Source organism: Cyanistes caeruleus, chromosome Z, assembly GCF_971803275.1.
Source record: "Cyanistes caeruleus chromosome Z, bCyaCae1.hap1.1, whole genome shotgun sequence".
Classification (NCBI taxonomy): domain Eukaryota; kingdom Metazoa; phylum Chordata; class Aves; order Passeriformes; family Paridae; genus Cyanistes; species Cyanistes caeruleus.
In genome coordinates, this window is record NC_141732.1 from 26,624,562 (window position 1) to 26,652,083 (window position 27,522).

General features: G+C 39.1%; 1 long non-coding RNA gene across 1 annotated transcript; it reads left to right on the forward strand.

Moving 5' to 3' along the window:
* The first annotated feature begins 21,372 nt into the window (after positions 1-21,372).
* LOC147648242 (uncharacterized) lies at positions 21,373-25,858 on the forward strand. The gene is made up of 2 exons (XR_015280426.1): positions 21,373-21,522; positions 22,251-25,858. It is a non-coding gene; the product is annotated as an uncharacterized LOC147648242 (long non-coding RNA).
* The last annotated feature ends 1,664 nt before the right edge of the window (positions 25,859-27,522 follow it).

The window sequence follows — 27,522 nt, forward strand, 5'->3', positions numbered from 1 at the left end:
GCTGGCTATTTCTTCATGTGTTTTATCTGCTGTTTGTGTCTTTGTGCTTTTTTTCCCCATTGCTTATTACCTCAGCCTCACTTAGTAGCATCATGAGTGTATCCTACAATTAGCCCAAAAATTGTAATAATTTACTCCTCTCTGACACAAGCACACTGGTTTCTCTGAATCATCTGTGGCCTGTTTAGGAGCTATGCCATCAGTGCTGTGTCATGATTAAGTGAAGAAGGGATCTGTTCCAGGCCAAGGCTGCTAAGTCACATTTTCTGTAAAGAGCAGTGGTGTAATTCTGTATTACAGTTTTAAGCAACAAAGCTGATTTAAGATGCTTCTGACCACACTGTCACCAGCTGCCTGACTGCTTTTTTTCACACCCTCAGCAGACATTTTTTTTTAAAAGGACAGAGACTGATACTGCATGGGTGAAAATGAGTAACATGCAGTGGGAAAGGGTAAACATCTTTGTCAATTAAACCACATTATGAAAATGTAACATTAGGAGCTAGATACTCTGTAACCAGTAATAGAAGATGCATACAGTGATTTCTTCTTTATTTTTTTTTTTTTTTTAATTTTATTTTGTATGATTTATTTTTATTCAGATCTCTTCTGGTTTTCTTTGATGATAAACAATGCTGCCAGGTTTGTGGAATTCTCTCCATTATTATGCTGTAATGTAACTAGATAAGCAATTTTTTGAGAATCATACTAGGAAGCCTACTGGGAGCCTAAGCAAAAGCGATCAGCACTGACTTCCAGAGTAGAGTCCCCTCAAAAGTCTGGAGGCCTTATTTTATTAAAAATAGGTATTTATATACTGCTGAACAGACTGGGAATTTGGTTTTATTCCAGAACTGATTTGATAGGTTCTTTGAAAGTTTCCTCTGGCAGTAATTCTTAGTAATGTGTTGCTTATTCTTTTGATCTGCTGATGCCAGCCCATCAAATAGTGGAGGGCTTGGTTACAGTTTTATGCCTGCTTCTGAATCAGGGTGCAGCAGAGGATTTCCTCCACAAATGGCTGGTTAGTTATTTTGTGTGGGGAAGTATAACTAAAATCCTGATAGGGTGGCAAGAGACCAAACAAGCCTCTGCAGGCTCCTCCATTAAAAATGCTGCCTATCCATGCAAATACTGGTAAACCGAGGCAGTTGGTCCCTGGGAGCAGCAGTAGTGGAGTGGCTGTGTGACTCCTGGCTGGCCAAATGTGGCTGCAGGAGTCCACTCTGTCAGGAAGCACTGCCTGAGCACAAAGCAGTGACAGTCATGTAAAAGGGCTCTAGGTAACCTGGCAGTGACAGTCAATGTCATACAGCAGAGATTTTTCTCTTTCCATAGTTGAGAAGGTTCATTTGGTATGCATGTATGTGATGGAGGGGTAAACAACAGAAAAATTCAGTAAGCTTGGCCTCTAACATCCCAGTCTGTAACTTTGCACAGAAATGTGGGGTTTGCTTTTCAGGGCAGTTCTGAGATACACATATTTTCACATGCATGAATCACAGAAATGGAACCTTGCAGCCAGAAAACATCAGGAAATAACAAAATGCTGGTCAGGTTCCAAATTTGCTTATACATTGCTGAGGTTGTACAGAAATGCAGATGTTTAATAAATGGTTTTGTGTCAGGGCAAGAACATATCTCATTCTGTGGCATGTATTTTTTTCTTAGATGTTTGTAAAGTTACCTTCATTATGGTCCTTTTTAAATAAATCACCTCCTTCAGCAATTTAGGGCTATTTGTTATCATTCACTTACCTTTCAAAAATTCTAATTCCAGACTGATAGGCAAAGAAACCTTTAAAAATTACATTATTTCTTTGCTTTGGGAGTTGATATTATTACATTTGCTGTTCTGTGAAGGTAGCTGATAAGAGGAATAAAAATGGATATTTTAAAAAAAGTTCTTGCATCATGGAACTTTGGTCTTTGCCTGAATTGCAGTGAAGTGTCTTAACATCAGTCAGTGTTGTTTCCACAAAAAATAATTTCATGAAGCTGTTGCTTTTTTTTGAAGGACAAACACACAACTGGTTCCAATTGGTTTCTTAATGGGTGTATTCAAGTACAAGAGGCAGTATTTCAGGTTACACAAATACTAATTTGTAATCCCATGATCAAGTACCTGTGTGCCAGGCAGCTGTCTAATTTGTGCTCAGAAGTAGATTGTTTCAATGCTTTTCAATCACTGTCCCTTATCCACTTAGTGTTTTGCTGATGAACTTAGCAAAGCTGGTGCCTTTTTATTAAGGCTTTTCTAATAAGTTTATGGATAAAGCAAGATGCATGGGATGGGGACACTTGCTTTGCTAAGCTGTCTTTTAACTATTTAGTGTCCTGGGATGATTTTTCATAGTAAAAACACTGTTCTGGAGGCTGAAATACTTCTTCATCTTGCTATACTTCCAGCTTGTATAATAACTAGATAAGTTATGGCATGCCATCGCCCTAACTAATGCCTTCTCTATGAGGAGTGATGGAAAAAATTGATGTACTTTCGTGATCAGGCTTGTTCCCATATTTGGAACCTTGGAGGGTCCTGGGATATCATTCTAGGTTTCCCCTGGCAGTGGAAGTGATACAAACCCTCTCTTCCTTGTTGCTAGTAGCTGTCCATGCTATAATGCAGTGCTTTTACTCAGGTCGTAGTGCAGCACCACTAAGGATGCCCTGACTTAAGATTGATCTGCAAAGCTTTCTATAATGTTCAGAATATGCCTAAAAGTCAGTACCTGCAGCCACAATGGCCAAATTCAGCTGGTGATGGAGTCTCCAACTCACCTGAGTTTTTACTGCTAACTGTGGGCGAAATTCTCCCATAGAGGTAGAGAGTACTGTAGTGAGGAAGGAAAGTGCTCCCTGTTGCTCTTGATGTAGTCCATGAGCTCCAAGGAGCTCAGGGCATTCCCAGTCCAGCAGCAGACCTGTCAACCAGAAGGGGGTTAGTCAAGGGCTGAGACCAGGGATTTGGCTCAAAACTCCCAATAGAAGAGGCAGAGTCCTCCTGTGCTGAGTCACCCTCTCCATCTGAGTGAAGACACCTGATCTGTTTGCTTTGATTACTCTCTGGAAAATGACTGGAACACACAGTGTCCCCGGGGCAATGGCAGTTTTGTAAGCTGGGTATTTGTGCTGTAACACTGAGAAGAAGTAGTGCTTATTTTGATGGTTAAAAGAGAAGTAATTCCATGAGATACAAAGAGCTGTGTCCACCTAAAACAGCAGTTAACTTGTCCTTGTTTTGTTGATGACTGTGCAGCTCTGCATGGCAGATCTCTGGTTTGGCTGCTGCTGTTCTCATTAGATTTGTCAGTACTCTAGGGCTCTTTTTAAAGTTCAATAAAAAATGAGGTTCTTCTCTTACTCCCCGTTCTGCCTAATGTAAAATTCCATGCTCATGTCACCTATTTCCTAACTTAGAGACTAGGTCAATCCATTATCAGCAAATATCATTTCCCTCAAATAATCTTGTCTAACTTCAACTGGCCAAGACAAGAATGTCTGTCTGAACATCCAACCTGACCAGCTTCAATACTTTTGCTCTTTAGCTTGCATCCTGGCACAGTCTGAGTATGCAAAATTCATTATGCTGGCAGTCCATGCATTCCCTTGATGTTTGAGAGCATAGGAATGATTATTAACTAAAGAAGGAGAAAACCTCCTGCAGCTAGGGTCACAGCCATTAAGTTAGCAGACAGAACCAGTCACTAGTGCTTTATCTTTCAGGTCTCCCTATGTTGTTAGGATTATTCTTAAAGAGGGATAGAAGGTGTAGATAGATATTTTTCAAGACCCCCGTCCTGCTGTACACTTGGCCACTGTCTTACAAACTAGATGAACAACATAGTGGCCTATTAGATAAACTTAAAAGAATTAAAAAGCAATATTCAGCCATTCAGATCACTTGAAGATAGAACATCCCCAGTCTGAAAGGCTGCCTGTACCATGATGTTTAAATAGATGTTTAGTGCACTGTAGTTAATACTGTCCATGGCTTTAAATAGAGATTGATATCTAAATAATAAAACCATTGAACCAGCTGCTGGCTTCAAAGGGTGCCATTGGCACAGATGCTGGGGTGAGGCATGAAGGAGAAAATTCTGAGCAGGCAGCAATCAATGATTTACCATGAAAAATACATTTTATTTGCAGTTACCAGGTACTGGTAACAAAATAAACATGAAGTTTGGGCCTTAAAGACATTAAAGGCCTCAGCAGAGAGTTTCACCTCTGACTTTACTGTGATTGAGCTGCTCCTCACTGTTCTCCTTCTGGCCTGAGGATGAAATGAGACATGCAACACCATGGCCTCGAGACCTTGGTGCCAGGATTAATTAATATTTTAGCATGTCTTTGCTGGAAATGCTGCATGACTATGTGTTTGTTCAAAAACAATACTTTTATATCTTTCATATGCTGAATTAGCTAGAAGGCTTCTGGATTGCCCTAGAGAAGCAGTGTTCTTCTTGAATAAATTTTCTTTCCTCTTTGAGAAAAAGAAATAAACCTGCTGAAACAGGAAAGAGTGTGAGAAAACAGACATATGTCATTTGGACTCTACACGGCATGATTTCATGTTTTGTAACAAAGTGAGTTTGACTTGTGACATGCCCTCTGAACATGTCAGTAATATGCTCAGTTTTCTGGACTGTCCTGAAAGTTAGAGATAAGTCTAACATAAGGAATCTGCATAGGGAAACATAGCAGCACGGTCTACCTGAGAATATCTAAGTCTCTCACTTTCAGTCACTTTCATTTAATGGTTGAGATTTTGAGGCCTTCCAACATGCATTTTATCATAAGTGCTAGTTATCTTATAGGGACTAGTTGCTACCCTGGTTTGTTTTTTCCTTCTCAACACTCTCTCTGATACAGTTTTTTTTACTCTTAATGCTGTCATCACTGTTAAATCAGAAGAAAGCATAGTTTTGATGGCTGTGGTTATTGAGGTATTCATAGGCTCTTTTGAAAGCAATGAGATGGTGTTCAAAATAAAGAGAAGACAAAGTCCAGGGTCCTGAAAGGAAAATTATCTTAGAAGAAGTCAGAAATTTAGTAATACTTTAGCCAGAAGGAGGATGTGTGAAGAGTGGTGAATTCAAGAACAAACAGCCTGATAATGCTCTAAGATGTTAAGATTCAGGTGTTGATTCAGAAGAGTAATATGATGTAAGCAGTATATAATCCAGAATCATGACCAATTATATTTGAGCGGGACTTGCTTATTTTACTCAGTAGTATCACATTTCCTCTAGTCCACAGCACATCCTAAGGGACAAATCCTCTCCCCCCAGCTGGGTATATTGATTCACATTGCTTTCCTGATCGTGCTCTTCTTCACAGGGTCAAGAGAGAAGCCTGAGGAATTTTGCAGAAGTGTGGGTTGCAAATTCCTTATCACAGGACTGGCTGTGCCCTAATATGCATTAAGATTTTTAGGAGAGAATGGCCAAATGGGGTGTATGAAAATAGTGGGGATTAATGAGATACCACCTCCATCTGCATCAGACCACACAGGTTGGAGGTCCGAGTTCCACCAGTCTCTTCCATCCGACAAGGGTACCAAGATGATAAGAAAATGCTTGTATTTGTAGTAGACATATCTGAGCTGTGTCTACCATTTCTTGTAGAGTTGTAACTGTGTGTGTTCCAAGAGACAAGGGAGAGTATGAAAGTCATGACAATATTTTTAGAAAGGTAAGTGAAACGACCTGAGTAATTTTAGGTCAATTTTGAATTGATTTGTGGCCAGATGATGGAACGTTTAAAAGATTGAAGTAGAATTAATGACAGTCAATAGGGCTTAAAATAAAATAGGGTTTGTCAAATGTACTTAATTTAATTGCTTTAGATCATGGGTTCGATTGATTAGAAGTATAGTGGTTTTCTTGGACTCCACTATTTTGTACACATGGCAGTCTGCTATGTTGCTTCTACAGCCTTGACCATTGCCTGCTTTAGGGTTTTGTGGAGGTTTCAGGTATTGTCTGTGGTTTGGTAGCCTTTATTTGGAGCTGCCTGAGCCTTGGTATGCAGCTGAGAGGGCAGCCTTGCTTGTAAGTCGCAGATGCTCTTCCCCAGAACCCCAGCTAGCTGGGCAGCCCTTTGGAGTACAGCAAATCACAGCAATTTTTTTCTTTAGCAACTATTATTCATGAAATTGCATCATGAGATAAAGTTACTCATATTGGTTGTTTTGGTGATTCATGTTACACTGGATTTAGGCACAGTCACAATGACATAGTGAAAATGTGAGGTTAGGAAAACATCATGAGAAGGTTTTGGAGTCTGATCAACTGCCCTACCAAGGGAGATTTATCAGCTTGGTATCTAGCTCACTTTCATGGTATAACAGTCCTTTCTGGGGTATTGTATCTAACTGTTTATGTTCTTAAAACCTATTCATGAAAATCTTAATGAGAGAGCATGAAAGTCAAAGTGAGAAAATGTATGCCTTGAGTAATCCTATCAAGGGTAAAAGTAAATAAAAGGTCAGTAAAAATACTGAGGAATATGCCAGTTGGCTGGTGTCTTTCTCCAGGATGTATTTGCCTCAGTTTTTTAGATTTCTGGCAGAAGATAATGGTTGTTCTTTCATAGCTTCTGCTATTTTTGACTTGAATACACTTCTGAACTGATCAAACATACAGCAGTGAGCACCCACCAATAATTACAGAAGTACTTATCTTCTCAGGTCTGATTCTTGACTGAGATGCTTAAGCTCATACTGAGATATGCATTATGTTAGATTCCCAGTTGTTAAGGTTTTATTTAGTGACATTAGCTTGTCTGGGGCTACGGTCATTATCGGTTTGGTTTTGCTTATGAGATGTCAATTCATGTAATTTCAAGGCTAACATTTGAAATTCAGTTATCTCTGGTATCTATATTGAGCATCAAATGGAAACTTTTTTAAAAGAAGACATGTCTTCTCTGGGGAAAAAAAAACCTAATTCCTTGACTTCCTTCTAACTTCAGTAAACTATTCAATTATTGTTTCATAACATGGCTGACTAAATTTATTTGTCATGTGCCCCTGTAATTCAATGTTCAAATCCAAGCATGAAAAAAGGGAAATAAATAATGGGCCTTTTGTTATGCCCTAATCCTCCAAAATGTTTTTTTTTTAAAACTGAATCTTTGACTATACCTAATGTGTTAGTATAGAATAGAAACGAAGATACCTGAGGACAGTCAGCTCTTTGGTCAGCTCTACAAGGCAAATATTAGACACAGACAGAGGAATACAAACACACAGAAAATGTAACTATTTGAAAGAATGATCCTTTTGGAATTGCAGCTTGCAACATCTATCTAGAGCATGAAAACTGCTGTATTCCAGTGAGATTCCTATAGATATTGGTAGAGCCAATGTATTAACTACAGTTTTTATTGCAGTAAGAAATAAGCACATGCCTAGAAGTTTTGCTAACTACAAATTTATTTGAAAACTTACCTGAATAGAAATAGCCAATAAAATCAAGGGCCTATAAGATTTTTTCTGGTATTGCATCCATAGCAAATACTTTGTGAAAAATCCTGTGACTTATCATAACACTGTCCTCTGTTCAGCATCTCTAAATCTGTTCTTGTTTTTTTACCCCCTGTCATCTCATACAGCAGTAACAAAGAACAGATAGCTGAACCTGTTTAATAAATTATAGTCTGATTTTTTACCTATGTTGAACAGATACGCAAAATGCATATTCATTTCTCTAAACAAAAAGAAAATTTAAAGTAGAAATTTCTGCATAATCACACTATCATAAAATTTGGCAATAGTTTACTTTAAAGAAAATAAAATAATGCACTTCTAAGATCACCATGTGCATTATCACTAGTCAATCTTGAAGATACATTTTCATTCTTTGTACTCAGGAGAGTGCCTGACTTCATTATGATAATTTTCTAACTCTGAACATATTTTGTGTCTGAGCACTTTTTGTGAATAGTTATAATATCTATTTTTTTCAAATCAGTGGCTGTGTTTACACAGTAAAGAGGACACCACAAATAGCAGAGATTTAACATTCAGTTCTGCACAGACCGATTGCACATGGATTCTGTGCTCTTTTCTCTTGAAAACACACTTGCCTACTTGTCACGTCATGGCTGGCAGTCCTGGTCTTTGAGCCAGTGAGTTCAGTGCTTAGTTCAGAGGCCTGTTTTAATTATTCAAAGCTGTTAAAAGAACTAGAAGTGGTCAGTGATCTACATGTGTATCACAGTCACGTTCCTGATGGACAGCCCAGAGGGAGAAAAAACACTGCGAAGAGCTCTGCTGAACTCAGAAGTTTTTTGGATTGAATCTTCAGTGATGGGAATGGCAAGAGAAGAGAAATGGCATACTAGTTCTAATTTTGAGTGAAGAAAGCAGGTTACTAGGTCATGCTAGTCAGCTATCTGATGGGAATTGCTCTTTCATGCTTCCTGGAGTTTCATACTGCTTTTTATCTAGGGTATATGCACAATTCATGAGCAGCTGAAACAAATAAAGACAAAATTTAACAAATAAAATAAAAAATACTTACAAATATAAAAGGTTATAACATAGTAATAAGAGAAAAATAATAGGTTAATAGATTAATACCATAGCAAATAATATATTAATATCATAGCAGAAACAGTCATTCACTGCTATTATTCATGGCTGTAGTTATGAATATTAATAAACCCAAACAGTTGCATCTGTAACTCAGACTACCTTTTAGAAAGGGATTTCTGTCATCAAAGACTAAATCAGTATTCAGTGATTGTAGGGTGGAAGGGGTGAGACAATAACCAGTGAACACTCTTCAGTGTTCCTCAATTTTTACCTGGTGGTGGTGAAACATATACTGATTTATTGGGTCTTGGCTTATAAAAGTGGTATTAGAAGAGGAAGGAGAAAAATAACAGGCTGTGAAAATCTGAGCTTTCAGAAAACATTCCATTACAGAAGAGGGAGGAAAGGAAGAAGGAGGGGATGGGATGGGACAGGACTGTGGATTTTGAGGATAGCCCCATGTAGACTGCTGCAGAGCTCAAAGTCCTCTGGGAGATTTGACAGCCAAAAAAATTGCTCCACTCCTCAGGAGAGGCCGTGTCAGTGTGTGTCTGTGTGGAGCAGCTCAGGCAAGCAGGAACCTGCCTTAGATTGTGCCTAAAACATACATGTGACAAATTACAGCAGAGTTGTGGGAAATAAAACAACAGTGCTCCACAAACAGCCCAGTTCTGCATGCATATCAGGCTTTGAATTTTGACAGATCCAAAACCAGCCCAACCCCATCCCATTGTCTACTTTAGATTCATATTTGTGGTTAGAGGCCCATTTAACTTATAATTTGATGGGCATCAAATTGGTCCCTTGGAACAGAACTCTATCTTTCATTTCAGAGTGAGCCTTTATAGCCTGGGGGGAAAAAAGACCAGAACTGCAACCTAAAAATGAACATTTAAAGCTTTGCAACTGCAAGCCAGCCACTTCAATGAGAGAATTATTAATCTCCAAGATCCTAGAACCTCTACTTCTTGCCCCAAACAACTGCTCCATTACAGCTGTTATGTATTAAAAGAGATATCTGCAGGGACCTGCCTGTCAAAAATGTGGGTACAGAGCAAAGCAGTAATTGAACAGGAATGCTGTGCTGTGAGCTGAAGAACTCAAGTGATGAGCACTGCCTGATGTCCCTGCCAGCCCAGGACATGTGGCAGGTGTCTGCTCCTGCTGTGGTTATCTGAATTTACTTCATGGACTTCATATACAGCTTTTGATTTTTATCTTATTATCCTGGTTCTGGCCAGGACAGGATTAATTTTTGCAGTAGCCAGGAGAGGGCATGGCTGGGACCTGGAGGTTATGCTTTACCACCTCACATCATTATCAGAGGCAGGGGAAAGGAAGTGTGCTTTGAGAAGGAGTTCCTGCCAGCAGAGTGACGCAGGCAGGCTCCAAAGTGAGCATTTTGCATGTGAATCACTCTCTCTTCTGTTTAACACTTTTGTTATTAATATCGTTGCTATTATCATTTGTGTTGTTATCTCATTGCTGTTTCCAGTAAGTTGTTCTTACCTCAGCCTGTGATCTTCACCTTTTGTGCCTCCAGTTCTCCTCCCCAGTGGCCCACAGAGGGAGGGGAAGGGAGAGGACAAGCAAATGGGTGCATGGTTTTAGTGGGAGCATGAAACTGGAGAACACCATTCCTCAACCACAAGACTTCTCAACAAGCTAAATGTGTCAGGAATATGCCTGGTAAAAGACACATGAAAGTTTGAGAGTTTACTTTGCAAACTATTACAGTCATACTGTGATTGACTTTTCAAAAGTCAATTTGTTTTTTAAATATTTTCCTTCTTCACAAATGATTGATAACTTTGTTGCTATCATTCATATTGTTTCTCCCAAGCAAAGGATGATAGAACAAGTATATAACATTAACATTTGCATAGAACGTGCATATCCTGCTGTGAAACATAGCCAGCCACAGAAACATTTCAGGTCTGGCCCCTCAGTCTTGATAAAAAGGCCCTGTCCCTTCTTAGCACAAGTAATCCTATTCATCTGACAAAAAGGATGCCAGTTTAATACTAAATATTTGCTACTTAATGGTCTTTTTTTGGCATAAAATCTTGCTTTATTGCCATTTTAAAAGATGGTGCTTTAGGAAATGGACTAAAGCAAAAATGTCACATTTTGGACTGTTTTATGAGTGTTTATTTTTGAAACTCTGTTTCTGCTGATGCTTTCTTGATTTATGCTGTAACTTAGATACGAAGGCACAGTGCTGATGCAGTACAGTACAGGACAAAGGATCAACAAAGATTAGAAGCATTTCAGCATAATTTTCATGCTGTGAAATGACACAGTTCTTGCATGAAAGACTAGGCAAAAAATATTTTCTGGATATCTCTTGATTTGAGAGCTATATGCTATTAAATATTTTCTTAAGAATATTTTCTCAGTTTTTTTGTGTTTGCTATTGAAATATTATATATTTTCTTAAGCCTCTCAAAGCTTTCGACAGAGAAACACAAGAGGGCACTTGAGTCCATTTATTTATTCAAGCTGGTATCAAGGAGAATCCTCTCCACTACTCTGGCCCCTTGAAGCGATAAATCAACAAAAAGGTATTTTTAGCACTCACCTTCTTGCCCAACAGAACAAAACTGAGGACCCTTTGTAAAACCACTAGAGGTGGTGAACTAGAAAAGAGAGATAATTGAAGAAAATGTGTTCTGTGCCTTGGGAATGGAATATGCTTCTTGTTAAGCAACTGGTGATCGCCCCTATTTAAAGCAAAATACTGGGATTAGGCACAGGTAGCTATAGTCAATTTGTAAAAAACACCTTAAAGAAGGTCCTAGAAAATGATGCTGCTGTTTAGGTGACTTGCTTCCCTTTAGGTCTAAATCAGGCTGGGAGTACTAAAGTTCCGGAAATGTAAGCACATGAAATATGAAATAATGTTTTTTGCTTAAACCTCTTTAATGACATTTTCCTTAAGAACAAAGTTGAAGCTGGAGGTCCCAGTAACAGTCATTCTGCAGTGGAAGTTCTTAACTTCTGAGTTGGACCATGATTATAAAAATGGGTTTATTCCAGCCAGCGAGGCTATATTCAGCTGCAGGATGTCTACTACAGTCATCAGTTAATGCATTAAAAAAAAAAAAAAAAAAAAAAAAGCCTGAAAGAGGGTGCAAGGATAATGGCAGTAACCTATTTTCTCAAGGACCAAAAGTTTCCTTATTCTGCTTCCAATGAGGTACTTCCAGCAGCACCACACAACCAGAAGATACCTTTAATGCACCGGGAAGTTAATGATCTTTGCTGGTTTTCAGTGCAGTATTCACATATATTTTAATTTTTTTTCTCTTTCTTATGCCCATTTTCAGTCATTATTATTTTGGAGTGAAGTGGGATATTTCAGGCTTCCTGAGGTACAATTGTCCTTCGTTATGATTCTATACAGCCAGGGGCATTTTGCAGTGTTCCAGGTCCCTATCCTTTCTGTGTCTTCCATGTCTCACTACAAAAACACGCTTTTCAGGATAGCAGCTGGGCAGACTAATTTTAAGTATTGCTGTGGTTTCAAGCCCAGCTTGAAAAGAAACACCGCACAGCCACTTCTCAAGTTCCACCATCTCTTCCCCACCACCCCAGTGGAATGGGAAGGAGAATCAACATAAAACTTGTATGTTGAGAAAAGAACAATAATTAAATATTAAACAAAATAATAAGGGATGATGATGATGATGATGATGATGATAATGAAGAAGAAGACGAAGAAGGAGAAGGAGAAGGAGAAGGAGAAGGAGAAGGAGAAGGAGAAGGAGAAGGAGAAGGAGAAGGAGAAGGAGAAGGAGAAGGAGAAGGAGAAGGAGAAGGAGAAGAAGATGAGGAAGAGAAGGAAGAGGAAGAGGAAGAGGAAGAGGAAGAGGAAGAGGAAGAGGAAGAGGAAGAGGAAGAGGAAGAGGAAGAGGAAGAGGAAGAGGAAGAGGAAGAGGAAGAGGAAGAGGAGGAAGAGGAGGAAGAGGAGGAAGAGGAGGAAGAGGAGGAAGAGGAGGAAGAGGAGGAAGAGGAGGAAGAGGAAGAAGAGGAAGAAAAAGAAAAAGGAAAAGGAAAAGAAAAAGGAAAAGAAAAAAGAAAAAGAAAAAGAAAAAGAAAAAGAAAAAGAAAGAAAAAGAAAAAGAAAAAGAAAAAGAAAAAGAAAAAGAAAAAGAAAAAGAAAAAAAGAAAAAGAGAAAAAGAAAAAGAAAAAGAAAACAGAAGAATGGAAAAAAACAAGCGATGCACAATGCAACTACTCACTGCTCACTGACACATGCCAGACCCCCATCCTGAACCCAGACTGGGAGACCTTCTGGGTGACTCTCCCCTGTTTATGTACTGGGCATGATGTTCTGTGGGTGGAATATCCCTTTGGCCAAGTCAGGTCACCTGTCCTGGCTAAACTTCTTCCCAGTTTGTTGGATTTTATGCATACCTCCTCACTGGCAGAGCATGAGACAAGGAAACAAACAGTCCTTGACTTTGGATGAACATGACTTAAAAAAACACCAAAAGAACAAAACACCAAAAAATCAGTGAGTTATCAACACCATTCTCATTCTGAACCCAAAACACAGCATTGTAACAGCTACCAAGAGAAATACTGTAGCTGTGACCAGGACAGGTATTTAGTTGCATAGCTACCTGCCACAATATGTTGCATGCCTTGTTAGGCCATGCTGCTGAGCACTTTTCACCTGTCCCAAAATCCCAGGGCTCAAGCCTCCCACAGTTAGGGTGCTTTTCTGTCTGGACAATAGCACTCACTCCTTGTAGACATATTACTGTTTCTCATTTTGATTAGATTCATTGACAAGAAAACACTGAATGTTTTAGAATAATTTCACCCTTTTCTGTCTGCTTTTCAGGACCTACCACACAGCCAAAGGTTACTTTTAAGAGCAGAAGAGATTTGGAAGGAGCTCAAAGGAGCTGGAGGCTCAGTTGCATAGGATGCAGTGGATTATCTCTCATTAGTTCTCATTGGTATTGCTAGTTGCTTGGCAATGGGTGAACAAATATAAAAGTGATATAACACAAGCTATTACTGGTTTAGATTCCCAGGAATTGTACTTACCTAATTTGTTGGATGTGTGCTTGATGTATCTAGAATATGAATCTACTCATTGAGAAGCTTGTTTCCTTAGTTCAAGCTGTAGGCATAGATGAAGATACTCTTTGAATGATAAAGGTTGCCACGTCAATTCCTAGTGCCAGCTGTGTTGAAGCTGCATCATACAGCATATGACATGCAACATACTACAGCAATATGACATGTACTGTATATGACTAAAGAATTCCTTGAATATTAAGCAGTGCACAGTAAAGTAAAAAAAACCAAACTACAAATCAAATAAAAAAGAAAATTTTTTTCATCATCACAGGGAATATAAGTAACAGGCATACCTGCAAGTATTATACACAAGGCATACACCAAGTATTATATTTTTCACAGATGAAAGTTTCAGAGACACTTTAATTTTTTTTTTAATAATTAGCTCTCATATGTAGTAAGCCATCTCTTTGCATATATTTATAACCATCTGTAGAAATGATGCTAATTTTCCTTAGGTACAACATTGACCTGAAAAATTCTTTTTGGCCTGTGAGATTCAATCTAGTTTTATTTTCATTGTTTATGAATAAATAAACGATGAGTGGCCACAACAAAATTTTTAATAAAACCTCACAGAGATGAAAAATATACACCTGAAAGGGAATATTTTTTAAATCTGTATTATTGAAATGAATTAGAGTGCCCATGGTACATGGGGTATTTTTTTAAGCATTCTGAACTTGGCTGAGAATCTCCTTGTGAACTAATTAGGTCTGAGTTGCCAAAGGCCAGAGTGAGTGTGACAGAGGCACGACCCTTAGCTTTAAAAGGCAAGGTCATGTGTGTTACTATGGAATATTCTCAGTGTACAGTTAGGTTGAAAATCAGATAATATACCAAAATAATTGCATATATAATACAAGCATATATGCTGTATATCACAGACACACAGAAAATACAGTAGTGCATATATATACTATATATGATGTAATATTTAGCTATAATGTCACTGTGCTATTTTATTGTCAGACAAAGGAAAAAAAAAAAGCAAAGGACCAAAATCATTTTGTAAATGATGATCTGGATGTTAACAGCTTTTGTAATGCAGCACACTTATTTGGCTCACAGATCACCTCAGTCAACTCTGCACAGCTACAGGGGATTAAGAGAAGATGTGAATCTAGGAAAATACCGTTGTAGCAGGGTGTATTCACAGATTGTATTAACAGCAGGCATATGTCTGAATGTGTTCACATTTTCATGCTGGTGTGAAGAATGGCTGGGATGTATTAGTTATTAAAATGTTCTTAATTTGTCTTGTAGAATAAACTGTAAAAGATTAATCTTCATTATGAAAATGTATATATGAAGAGTTTATGAGTAGGGGTATAACTTGAATCACTGGTAAATTACTTATATTTAGATAAAGCTGCTTTTCATTTTCCTTTGAAAGAGGATGGGATTGCTTTTCTCCATACTCCAAGAATATGGGCTCTCATTCATACGAACTGCTCATGCTTTGAGATCTAACAGAGTTATGGGGTATTTGCAAGTGATGAGGGCAATGCTTGCTGATGCCTGCCTTTACAGTCCACGCAAAACTTGTGTTTTGCTGTTCCTCTGCTGTTATTATCAGCTGAACTGTTGCTGGCCTTTCCCTGCAGGATTTTCTCCACCTCCAGGGGCTGTTACAGCTCCTCTGCAGGAGGACTTGAGGCCTTTATATTTTTGCAGTACTGTGTTAACACAGTAATATCAGTGGGGAGGAGACATGCTAAGGGCACCCCTGTTTTGTCTTCTGCTTACCTGTGGGTTGCTCCTGCTAGCCCTTTCTGGTAGCTGCAAACCTTTGGGTTCATTGAAGGGAGACTTAGTGAAATTTGAGAGGAAGCTGGAGAACAGCTAAAAGGCCAGACACCAGCATGGCCAGCAATTGCAAAACATAATTTATTTCTCTGACTGTCATCAGTGAGCTGTGTAACCTTGAGGAGGCTGTTTTTATTGCATAGCCTCTGAGACAAAGAAAAAGCAAAGGGGACTGCAGAGCTGCTGGCTCAAGAGATGCGATAGCACAAACCCTTGAGCAGAGCAAAGTGATTGCTATCCCCACACTCCTTGGCAGGACAGACACCCCCACTGATTGCTGCAGTCGGGGCTGAGAAGCGAGGAGCTCAGAGCAGGGCTCGTGTTGGGTGACTGCAGCTTGCAGCAGTGCAGCCCCATGCCAGGATGCCCTGGCAGAGTGATCTGTGGCGAGCAGCTTCCCTTGCTGAGGAGGTGTACTGCAGGTGGTGCAATTAATTATGTCCAGGCTGATTGCCATGAAGCAATAGGCTTAAAAGGCAAAGCAGTGATGTGGACGAGCGTTCTAACAGCTTTGTCTCACCACATATGAGAGTTTAGGTTTAGCTGACACAAGTGCCAAGGGTAACAAGCTGACAATTATTGCAAACGTTTTCTTCCTTTGCCTCACTGAAACATATGATCCTCTAAAAGCTGCAGTAGCAGATGTGTTTTGTTGCTGCTTTGCACTTTCACTGGGGTGTCCCTGAGTAAAGGTGATTATTAAGACAGTTACTGTCTTTTTTGAGTTGCCTCCCTGTGAGACCTGGGGACCAGGGGCGCTTTCCTCTGCCTGGCCCTACAGCCATGTCCCACTTTGTGTACCCTCTGGTGCTGAAACATCAGTCAGCAGAGGTTTGCTTCCTCTGGAGAAAAGCCATAACCCTAGCAGCTTGGCACACTCCCTTAGGATTCCCTGGAAGACTGAATTTGGATAGATAAGATGACACTGCCATTATCTTTTAGCTAACAAAATCAAAGTGCTCATAAATTATCTTCTTGGTAGCAAGGCCATATGAATGAATTAATGCATCAGAGTATCTGGGCTATACTTTTTTTTTAAACCCAGAGGAGGAATCAAAACCACACTGAGATCTTCCTCTGGGTGCCAGGAAATCCAGCCAGGCTGAGGAGGGCACACCTGGCCCTGCCCCTCCCCACAGGGCAGAGGGGCCAGCAGAGCCAAGGGGAGGGTTGTGCCATGTTCTGAAGGTTTAATGGGGGTTCTGGTCCTGTCTCCCAAACTGCATTTGGGTGAGAACAGTGAGGAAAGGGAAACTTAGGGGCAGGGGCTGGGGCAGCATGCTCCCTCACACCTCTGGGGGTGGGGGGAAGAGGATAGAAAATGACAATGCTTCCTCTTGCTTGCTTCCTACTTCAGTCATTGCCACCAAACAGTGAGGATCTGCTGCCTGAAAAACAGAGAACAATTTTGCTTATTAATGAGTTAATAACAAAGTCCTTCACATGCTGACTTTAAGGAAAAATAATACAACAAAATAATGCAAAGGAGTAAATACCTGCTCTGAGAAGGAATCCAGTAGTCTTAAGGGAGATTACAAAAGGAGAACAAAGGGTCTTGACTGTCTTGCAGTTATGTTGACAATGGGGGAAACATATGAAAGCTGCAGGCACCAAGCAGTCAAATGGTCAGAGCACTGGAATAGTACACTAGACATGAATGTTGTGCCATATTTGTACAGAGAATCAGCTTTCCACAGGCATAAGTGTGATGACAGCCTGTGATTCCCAGAAGTGTAGGAAAAGCTGGTGTCTTAACTCTTCACAGCATTGCTCAGAAATTCAGAATAATAAGACATTTTCATTCTTTGCAGTTTCTTCCTGCTGTTTGCAGTTTCTCCCACATAATCTTCCTGATCTCTCTCCTTTCTCTGCCACTGGTGGTAGGCAGCTTACATACAGAGGAGCACTTTAGAGTACATAAATAATAGTTTCTTCAGCACACTGCTGATTCAAAGCACAGTAGTGCTCATTGAAAAGGCTGGGTACCTTTTCTGGTTATTAAATGTATGTGTGTGCCACTCCAGTGCCAGTGGGCTGCTGCAGTGGCTGCCCAGACAATACTGTCCTAGCAGGTCAGCTGGGAGCCTGGGGAGCTTTGTGGGGGCTTCGATAGTGCTGAACAGCAGAGTGTGTGGAGAACCCTCGCATTTTATTGTTGTGCTAAAGGTTATTTGTTTCAAAGAACAGCTTTTGAAAATTAAAATTCATAAATGGGGGTTTGATTTTGTCAGGACTGCTATTACCTTCTGCATTAATCGAGTACTAACCAGTTCTGAATAATATGCGTATTTACATTTATCTGCTGAGTGTCAGGGCTAGAAATGCACAGGGCTTTGGCAGGATAATAGTTGGGTTCTTGTGAGTAAGGCTTTCCGCCTGCTGGTAGGTGTCTTGTTCCAGAGGGCTATTTCTCACTGACCTACCACTGAGCAATGTGAATGGCAGTACTTAAGCACTAAAATAAACTTTAATTTGAATCATCAGGATCTGTTCAACTTGAACCACATGGGCAGTGGAGGTATGGCTACTCAGCTCACAAAACCTGAACAGCCAACGCTTGAAGTGGGAACTGACCACAAAGACAGATGTCCCTTCTCACAAGAGTCTCGCTGCATGGCTCATCTGGGGCAAGTAAGTTTCAAATACGCTACCCAGAGCAGAACATAAGGTGTGAGGTGGAATGGTGCCATACTGCTGCAACACAAACTTCTGTACATGCAGATTTAATTTCAGAAATTGAATTTTTCTGGCTTGTTCCTAAGTAATTGTCTTGACTGATTGTCACAGCATTGCTTTTCTCTAAATAAATGTTGTCCATAAGTAAGTTAAGTTAGGTAAATGCTCCAGGCCTTACAACAGTCAAGTTTTTGAGCTTGATGTTTTCTCAGTCTCACTGAAGTTTTGCTTATGAAAACTATCGTTAACTTCTTGTGATTCCTCTATGTCACTGATGTTTTCGGGACTGTCTGTGTTGCTTTGGGTCAATTCCATAGGTATTCCAGTGAGCTACCCAATGATGATGGTGAGGGAAATTTAAATTTTCCATTCTATAATGAGAGAGGTATAATAAAAAACATCCCTATAACCCTTTGTATGAACACTGCTTGATGATTCTGAGGGACTTTTTTGCCTCAATTTGCCTCTAAGCCCAGTGGGTCATCTTGTCTAACCCAAGTTCCGGGTAGCATGTTGGGGTTTTTATTATACTACCTGCAGAGAAATTATTTCTTTGAAAAGGCTTGACAAAATTATGAAGAGAATCATTGATCAGATAAAATCACCTAGTTAAATGAACTGTGCCAGTGAGGATTAAAGAATAAGTCTTGTGTAGAAACTGTGATGGTCATGGTAAGAAGGACTAGGAATATTCTGTTTATGACTTGTAGCTGCATAACTGCCTCTGTTCTTCTTACCATTGAAAGTGATTTAAACACAAGGAAATTGCCCTTAATTCAAGCATATACTTTTGATTATGCCCTGAAGTTCTCCTACTGTTGTGGAAAATACTAGGCAGATGTACCCACTGCAGCTGATAAAAGATGATGCATCAGTAAAAGATGAAAACCAACCAAAAAAAAACCCAACCAACTAACCAAAACAAACCAAAAAACCCAAAATAATCCATTTGACTTTGGATTAATACAAATATTAAAATATTGTTCAGTATAAGGATGAAAAAATACCAAACATCATTCCTTTGGCCAAATATTAATGTAAAGAACTTGCCTATCATACAACTATCTGAAATCAGTGTTAGGTTATTGTCTGTGGGGCAGCCTAAGAAGCAATAAGTGCAAGAAATGAAAACAGAACAAGAGAACTGCTTAAAAAGTCAGACTTGCCTTACCAGAAACTGACTCAATGCATACTTTTAAATTTGGAAATGTAACTTCAAATTCACAAGACAAAAGAATTCTTCAAACTGAAATAGTTTCCTTCTTGCTTCCAACTCTGTGCACAGTACAGGAAAGAGGAATGTTTCACTTTCTCTGTCTTTCCAAAGTAAATCAAACTAAAAAGGGTTAATTCTGACCCTCTACAATCAGCAAGTACTCACATTTGGAGGAAAATTGTGAGCTTATATGATTTACGGTCTGCATGTCACTTGCTCATTAGCAACTCCAGAAGATGTTGGTGTATTTTTTAATGTCTTCTGTAATAATGACACCCATTTTATCTTTCTTTCTGTATATGTCCTTACCCCTGTGTGTTAAAAGCTGAATATCTGTTATCTGGAAATATGGCTAGATGTCTCATAATGATATGTGCAGTCCCTAAGTTATTTACCAGAGTAGGAGAAAGCAAGGAAGAAGGATTGTATATGTGGAAATAAAAGAACACAGAGTCTAAGATGAAACAAGGGCTTCAACAAAGCAGTTACTTCAGGATGATGATTCATACCAATTTGGGCAAATTCAAGTTTCATTTGCCTTGAGTGCAAAAAGGATAAAACCCCCTATTTTTAAAAATCTTTTACTTTATGTATTATTGGTGAAATGTCTTGGCACTGTTCCAGAAACTTAAGACAGAAAACTGTAGAATAAATGCATATGTGAAGGCCATTTATTGTAATGAACAGCACTACAATCAAACTTCATTCTCAAATAAAAATTTGAAAAGATAAAAACCAGTGAGTTTTAAGAGTACCGGGAAATGCAAATCTGCATATGTTGTAAATAGTGTTAATTCTATGGCTATTTTTAGAAAATAATTTGAAACTGGAGTAGCAGTGATGAGACTGTTTGAATGTCAGTAATAAATTGCTGAATAACCTTTGAATAAAAGATTGCTTTGTAAGAACTTATGTGATTAGGTTTCATATAGAAGACTGCATATTTTGTGTATTCACCAGTAGTATTCACAACATAATCACAGACTGCAGCTGTCAAGGAATGATTTGGGAGATTCTTCTGTAAACCAAAGAAGAATGAAATAGAAGTATGGCTCTTCTGGATCTACCAGGACAGCCTTTACAGACTCTTTGCCAAACCTTCTCTGTATCCAATGGTTCTCATGTCAAGAGTAGAAGTCAGACCTGAAGACTGGTCTCACCTGGTTGAAACATAATATTTGAGGTTATGTTCTGCCAGTGCAGCTGTGTGCTCAAACAAATATCCTTCATTACAACTTCCCTTTGAGAATAAAATTACAGCTGAACTACTCTGATTCAGATAAATGACACTTGTGCTGGTCCCACAACAGGGGCTGAGTAGTGGGGAAACATGATTTGGCAGATTCAAGGCAAGCCCAGCTGGTGACTTCTGACTTCTGAGACCTTGACCTTTCTCATCAGTTGGCTGAACATTTGCATAATTCCAGGGCTAGAAAGTTTGCTTCTTATGTCTCAGAGATTTCTCACTACAGAGCTGTCATTTGCTTGAGTGATCTCCTTGGTCTGGGATGAGTTCTATGTTCATACCATGCTAGGCACAGAGAATTGCTGTTTCCCTGGGGAGAAAAAACATCCACAAACAGAACATAATCCTCCATCTGCCCATAACTTTCCAGCTATCCAATTTGGTAACTATTTGTTCCCGTCTCTGTGCTCGACTATAGCAAGTACTGGATATCCTGTACTGCCTGTCTGCCTCCTGGCCCTACAGATGCTGGGCAACCATGTCCCATAGTATCACTGAAATGAATATGCAGACCTTTGGGAAGGTCTGGTGATCTGTTCTGCTGATACAGAAGATCTATTCTGAGATCTATTCTTTCAGGAGTACTTGGGGGTCAGGAAGACTGGCTGACTCATCTATAGTTGTAATTTTCTCTTTATAAAGGCATTTATTAAAATTACACAGAAGGTGCTGGAAACTGTTGTCTGTCCAATAGTCTATCTCCTCAGCATAGTCAAGGCCTGACTGGATGTCACAGACAGCAGCCATAATGCAAGCCTAACATACTCAGTCCACTGTGAGTCAACAGTGTGCACATCACTGCTTCCAATCAAAATGCTTACGGTCGATAAGTCTAATGATGATATACTCAAGGCAGCCCATATAGCTTCTGGAAGTTGCCATCAGTTGCTTTATTGTCACAAGTTGAGCTGATAGCATCCATTCTAGAAAAGGTTATCACCAAACTCTCTACATCTCATTAAAACCTCATGTTATTATATAAAGAGCTATGCTTTGCTCTGTCTTTTGGCAATGATGAGCACGTCTCACTCTCCAGCTGCATAGTCTTTTGGCAAATTGAGATCTCCTTCTAATTCATCTAAATATTCAGACCTCAGAATAGCACAAAGACAGCACTTCTGAGGATAACTAATGATATTTCACAAAATTCAAATTCTGGCCATCTACCAGCATTCATTTTGCTAAATCAAAGTGCAGTGTTCCTTTGTGAGCTGACCTGATACTAAAACTGAATGCAATTAGAGGCATGCTGAATAGTTTACCAGAAATCAAGATCTCTCCTGACTCTGTAAATATTTCAGACTCAATCTAAGAGGAGAAAAATAAAACCTTAACTTCTATTACCATATCCAAACTTACTGTCAACATCAGAAATTATAGTGGGATAAATAATGTGTGAACTTATGTCCTGTCAAACCCTGCGATACAGATTCTTCCATAATGATAAAAACAAGGAAATTTTTCTCTTTGTCACTGTGGGGTAACCTATTAGAAACTAATGCTTGTCACTGTGTAGGATATGTCAAAAGGCTGCTATTAAGTGCCTGTGCACTGTATTTCTTTCTTTTGGAAACAGAAAAGAAAGTGTTTTGCAGACACATAGCCTGATAGCATTAGCACACTATAAACTAGGGGTTCACAACTGCTTTTTTTCCCTTAGGTAACACATTCAATGGCAGCTGTGGTCATACATGGAGCCTGTCATTCACTGAACTTCCAGCCTGGGTGTGTGCCAAGCCTCTACCACTCTGGAGTGATGAATATACTGCAGTCTGAAAGCTCATTTCATATGCTGTGTAGCCTGGTAAGATTCCTTCATCACAAAACAAACAAAAAGATAACAACACAAAAAAGTCAGATGGTAGAATTATGCAAATATAGAGCATAGTGGTTATTATTAATCACCTCAATGTTGATTTACAATTGTTCTTATCATCAGGGAACTTAAAGCAATTTTGGGTGTACTGGAAAGTTTGAGCCAAAAGCTATGTGTGGTTTCTCTAGATCTGAACCTTTTCTTTCAAACCCAATTACTTCATTATTACAGTGGCAATGACAGCCTCACTGCCTTATTGTTCTTCCCCTAAAAATACACCTTTGAAAAAGGATTTCTTTGTTATGTCACCTTTTTGACCATGAAGACAAGAAACTTTCCTTTGTTATGTTTTGGTAGGAATGTTGGAATCTCCTATTAACTTCCTTGAAACAAGATTTGCTAACCAGTGATTTCCCATAAAGACCATGGCCTGAGAACCTTAGAATCACTTTATCCTTTGGAATATGTTTATTTTTGATGGAATAAATGTGCAAAACCCAGAGTCTTTCAGGGTATTCCTAACAGAAGAAAAAATTCGCAATTTGGTTAGGCTATTCTCTGTATTTCTTTTCTTCACGAGCGTGCACACAGTCCTGTCTGCTTGAACATGGGAAGAATCAAACACCCAGAGCTCCAGCCCTGCCTCCAAGATTCTGGCAGCTGTCACACTGAGTCAGAAGTGCTCTTGCAATAGGAGAGGTTGGAGGGTCTTTTCCTAATTTGTCTCCAAACTCTCTCGGCATTGTATAAATATCATATAGATCTGTAAGAAAAGGGAATCCAGAAAGCCATTTTGCCTATGAAATGTAAATTCATACTTGGGCATTCACGTGTTGGTGAGGCACATACAGTGTTTCAGTTTCTAAAGAATGGGTAATGGCCATGGTAAAAAACATCCCTTAGAATTGCAGAAATCAAGCAAGGCAATACTTACCCTTTGGAGTCAGCCAATGCAGGATCCAGACCATTGTTGGTTCTTTCTGGCTTCCTCTCTACATGGCTGAGAATAGCTGCAAGACCTAGGAAGGAAGCATCCAGTGCATCCTTAGTATTTGGAAGAAATGTGTTAAGTGTAAGCTCTGATTGCTGCTCTGTTTGTCAGTCCTTACCACTTCATTGCCAGAGGTGACAACAGAGAATCTCACTTGGATCTGACGTTCCACATAACTCTGTATTTGAGAAAACTTTCAGCAGAATTTCTAAGCAGATATAAAAGAAACAATTATTATTTTTTTGAATTTTCCATAAAGTCTTTAGCATAATTTCCAGCCCATTTACCAAGATAATTCAGGTTCTGTTTTCTAGTTGGAATGCACCTAAGAGAATGTTCTAACAGGCTAACAACAATTTGAGTATTGAAACTCAGAATAGATAAAACCTCATATTGATACCTAGGCTGAGAAACAAAGTGGGTTTTTTCACTTCTTATGTCCAGTGAGAAGTGTTCACATGTGGTGCTGTTGCCTCTGTTCAGAGCACTAAAAGGGTCTGTATCCTCAGATACAGACTGCCTGTTTTCATTAACGCTGCAGAAATTTAGAATATTAGCAGCTGCCCTCCATTCTTTTATACAATTCCTTACTACTCATTCAAGACTAGTAGTGCTAGTTCAGCTGCTGGCAAGGACAGCCTGGGGCATTAAACAAGCTCAGGGAACAAGTGCACATTTAAACCATCCCAGCAAGAGGGGTTACCTGGGAGCTAAACCAGCAACATCAGCCACTTTTTTTTTTTTCCCAGTTATGGGGCTGTACGGAAGAAGGGAGTTGTGAGTCACCAAAAGAAACATTTGCCATCCGTATTCAGACTAACTTGGACTGAAATCAGCCACTCAGCTCAGAAGCTGGCAGGGGCACGTGTGTAAGCACACATGCACAGAGGAAATGAGTGAAAAGGAAGCACTTCAAAGCAGAGCAAACCCAGGAAAACCTTTTCAACCTAACTGTTTATTAGATGCAGTAGGCATCTGGCCAAATCATTAGTGAAAGGTGAGATTAGTGCAGTGGAAGGCCTGTGTCAAGTCTATGTGTTTCTACAGCTTACACTGGTTCCTTGCTTAGATTTTTCTAGACCCATGCTACCAGAATAGTTTTGTACAAACACTGAGAGGGAATAACTGTCCTATAAAGCTAAATTACAGACTCCTCTGATCATATGTCTGTCTGCAAATACCAACCCAATACTTGAAGTTTTGGAGTCAAAATAATTATAGTCAGTTTAATGAAATGAAATGAAAGGGGAGATACTCATCAAATTTCTAAAAAAATGCCTAAAAGGAAAAGGAAATATATAACACTTCACTTACCCCATAGTGTCTAATTTGCTTGTTTTATTGAATTGTCACCAACAAGGGCATTAGTACTCTTGCTTGTGTATGTCACTGCTGTTTTAACAATTTAGATGACTCATCCTGAGGAAACATACTGAGAGACATCTATTTAGCTTTATATTGCACCATTGTTGGAAGCCATTTAGGTTTTCTAATTTAAAATGCAACAACAGGTAAAACATATTTGCAACTGTCCTTTAAAGGGAAGGGGTGGGGATGGGGGGGTGATTGGTCTAACTAAAGAGAACAACTCTGTCATTGACATAATGGAAAAAGGTGGGGGTTTTGAATGTGAGAAGTTCAACAAGGGGCAGAATGTACTCAATTTAAGTAAGTGAAGAATACAAAGAGACTTGTCTCCTGACTGCGGAAAAGATAGAGAATCTGCCTCAGATCTCTCAGTATCTGATAGTGCAATACACTAGAGCTGCTGAGTAATATTATTGGTGTCTAAAATGGTACTTTGTCATTGATTTTTTTAATTGCAGTTAAAATAGCAAAGTAATTTCCAATTTGCTAGTATATTTCTTATCACTGGGTTGTAAATCTGAAGGAAACAGGCTCTTCTAGACTGTCTTATGCACAGTTTATTTATATATATGCTTGCTTAAATATTTTTGGTTTGGTTGGGTTTTTTAGGTTTTTTTTTGTTCTGATGATATCTGATGTCCTTGGCAGTGCGTTTCTTAAAGTATATTTCATGATTGCTTTTGTTTTTTCCTCTTGACCTGTGGAGAGCTATGAACGTCTTGTAGGCAATGGGTGGGTTTGGGTGGAACAGTGAATTGGGGGCTGTGCCATTTCCCCATCACCTGCCTGCTAAACGCATTTCAAACCTTGAGTTCACTCTTGCTAATCTCAGCCTCTTCCACTTTCTGCTTTTTGGGCTATAGCCCATGTGATCAAGATATGGACAAGCGAGAAAGAGTCCCACCGAGTAAGAAGGACAAGCATCTTCTGCAATTCAGGACAGCACCAAGGCAGAAGATGCAGCTTGCACTGCTCATCAAAAACCAGAGAAGAACCAAAAACTCAGGGGAAGCAGATATCTGCTTAGATATTGCATACTAGAAGAGTATATTTTGACTATAATATAAGTAGATAAAAATATCTTATCAATGGACATGTGCTCAATAGCTGTCTTTTTGTATCAGGGAGTGGGATATCTTTATTTTGGAGACAGAAAATAAATGTTTTCAAAAGAAACTAACCATAGTTGGTAAAGGCTGCTTTTGCAGAAGAGATCTGTAAAAAGTAGGAAATACTACTATCAAAGCTGAAAAATAATAATGAAAAAAATTCTTCAGGTCCTTTGATCTAATATTCAAATGAATATCATAGCTCTGGATGAAAGAAAATAACTGCATGAGAAGTGACACAATTCCCACAGATTGCCTTCTATATCTTAATTAGATTATCTTCCTACTTTCAAGAGTTTACTGTGAGCTGTTGTAACACTGACAGTAAGAAGATTCCTCATATCTTTTCCTCTTGTTTTTCTCAGTCTTGTTCTAAGCATTAGTAAAATGAGCCTATGATGCAATGACGAGATACAGAAGAAGCAAGAAAGATTTGCATCTGTGTCACCATTTTTTCTATTTTTCCCCCCATAAAGTAATGTTTTTACCATTTTTGGTGACTGTGACAATTATGTGGCTGTGAGTACAGACCTAGAAAAGGCTGCTTCTAGGAGTATTTGGTGACAGAAAACAGTTTGTGTACTAGAGTAGGTCTGCATATTACACTGTCTTGGCTCTGTCTGTTTAGGCACAGAAATGTAACTGTTGTCAGAAGTAAATTACCACTCAAAGTATATAAAACTGAAAACTAAAAGTTTTACAAAAGTAACTAAAGCTGAGAGCAGCACAGTAACTATAACACCATACCAGATCTCTACTCAAGACACAAATAGAGAGGTGTTGGCTGTTGGGCTGTCTTCAGATTCTTTTCAATAGAAAAATAAGAAAACTCCAAAATTAAAATAAGTCAGGATGAAAATTGAACACAAAATATTCAAAACTCATAGCAAATATTGCCAAAATGTGGGTGTGTGGCATCTGACCTAAATGTTTAGTGCTCTAAAATTTTTCCTCTCCTTTTCAAAGTATACAGTATTTCTTCCAGTATAACCAGTACAATCTAGCTTGCTCAAAAGTAATCCTGTGTAAAGCAGCCATGTTTCTTCTGGTCCTTAATTATGAGTGGTAATTTATTATCCTTTGCAAGAAGAAATCTAAACAAACTTTCATAGGTTACAAAAAAGATAAAATTTTAGTATTTAAGCTTATTTGAACATTTCAAAAAATGATGAGACCTCTGCAGAAATAATAAAAATCAGGAAAAGAATAGTATGTGTGAAGAAGGCATAAGGATTTTACCAGCCACAAAAGGCTTCAAAAATATCGCAAAACAAACGGTTTGCAAAACCCAGGGCAAATATATGCTACAAAAGAAAATAGTAATTCCCATGGAAACATACTGCTCACAGAGATAGAAAGCATTGCTTAGAAATCAGCATCTGTTATCACCTCTTCTGGAGGGGCACATCCCTCTTATTTTAGGGAAGCTATAACCTCTTCACTGTTGTACAGTGACAACCACCTATTCTTCCAAATGCTATGGCTGAGAGCAAAGCTGACCTGCTCAGTTCCCAGACTTCTCCAGGGTTTCTTCATCTGAATGGCTGTTATGCCATCAGTTTTCATCTGCAGCATGCTTCCAGCTTGTTCAAACAATCAATCTTAGTAAGAGTGTGCACAGTCAAAAAGTAGATTTCTGCCCCAGTTA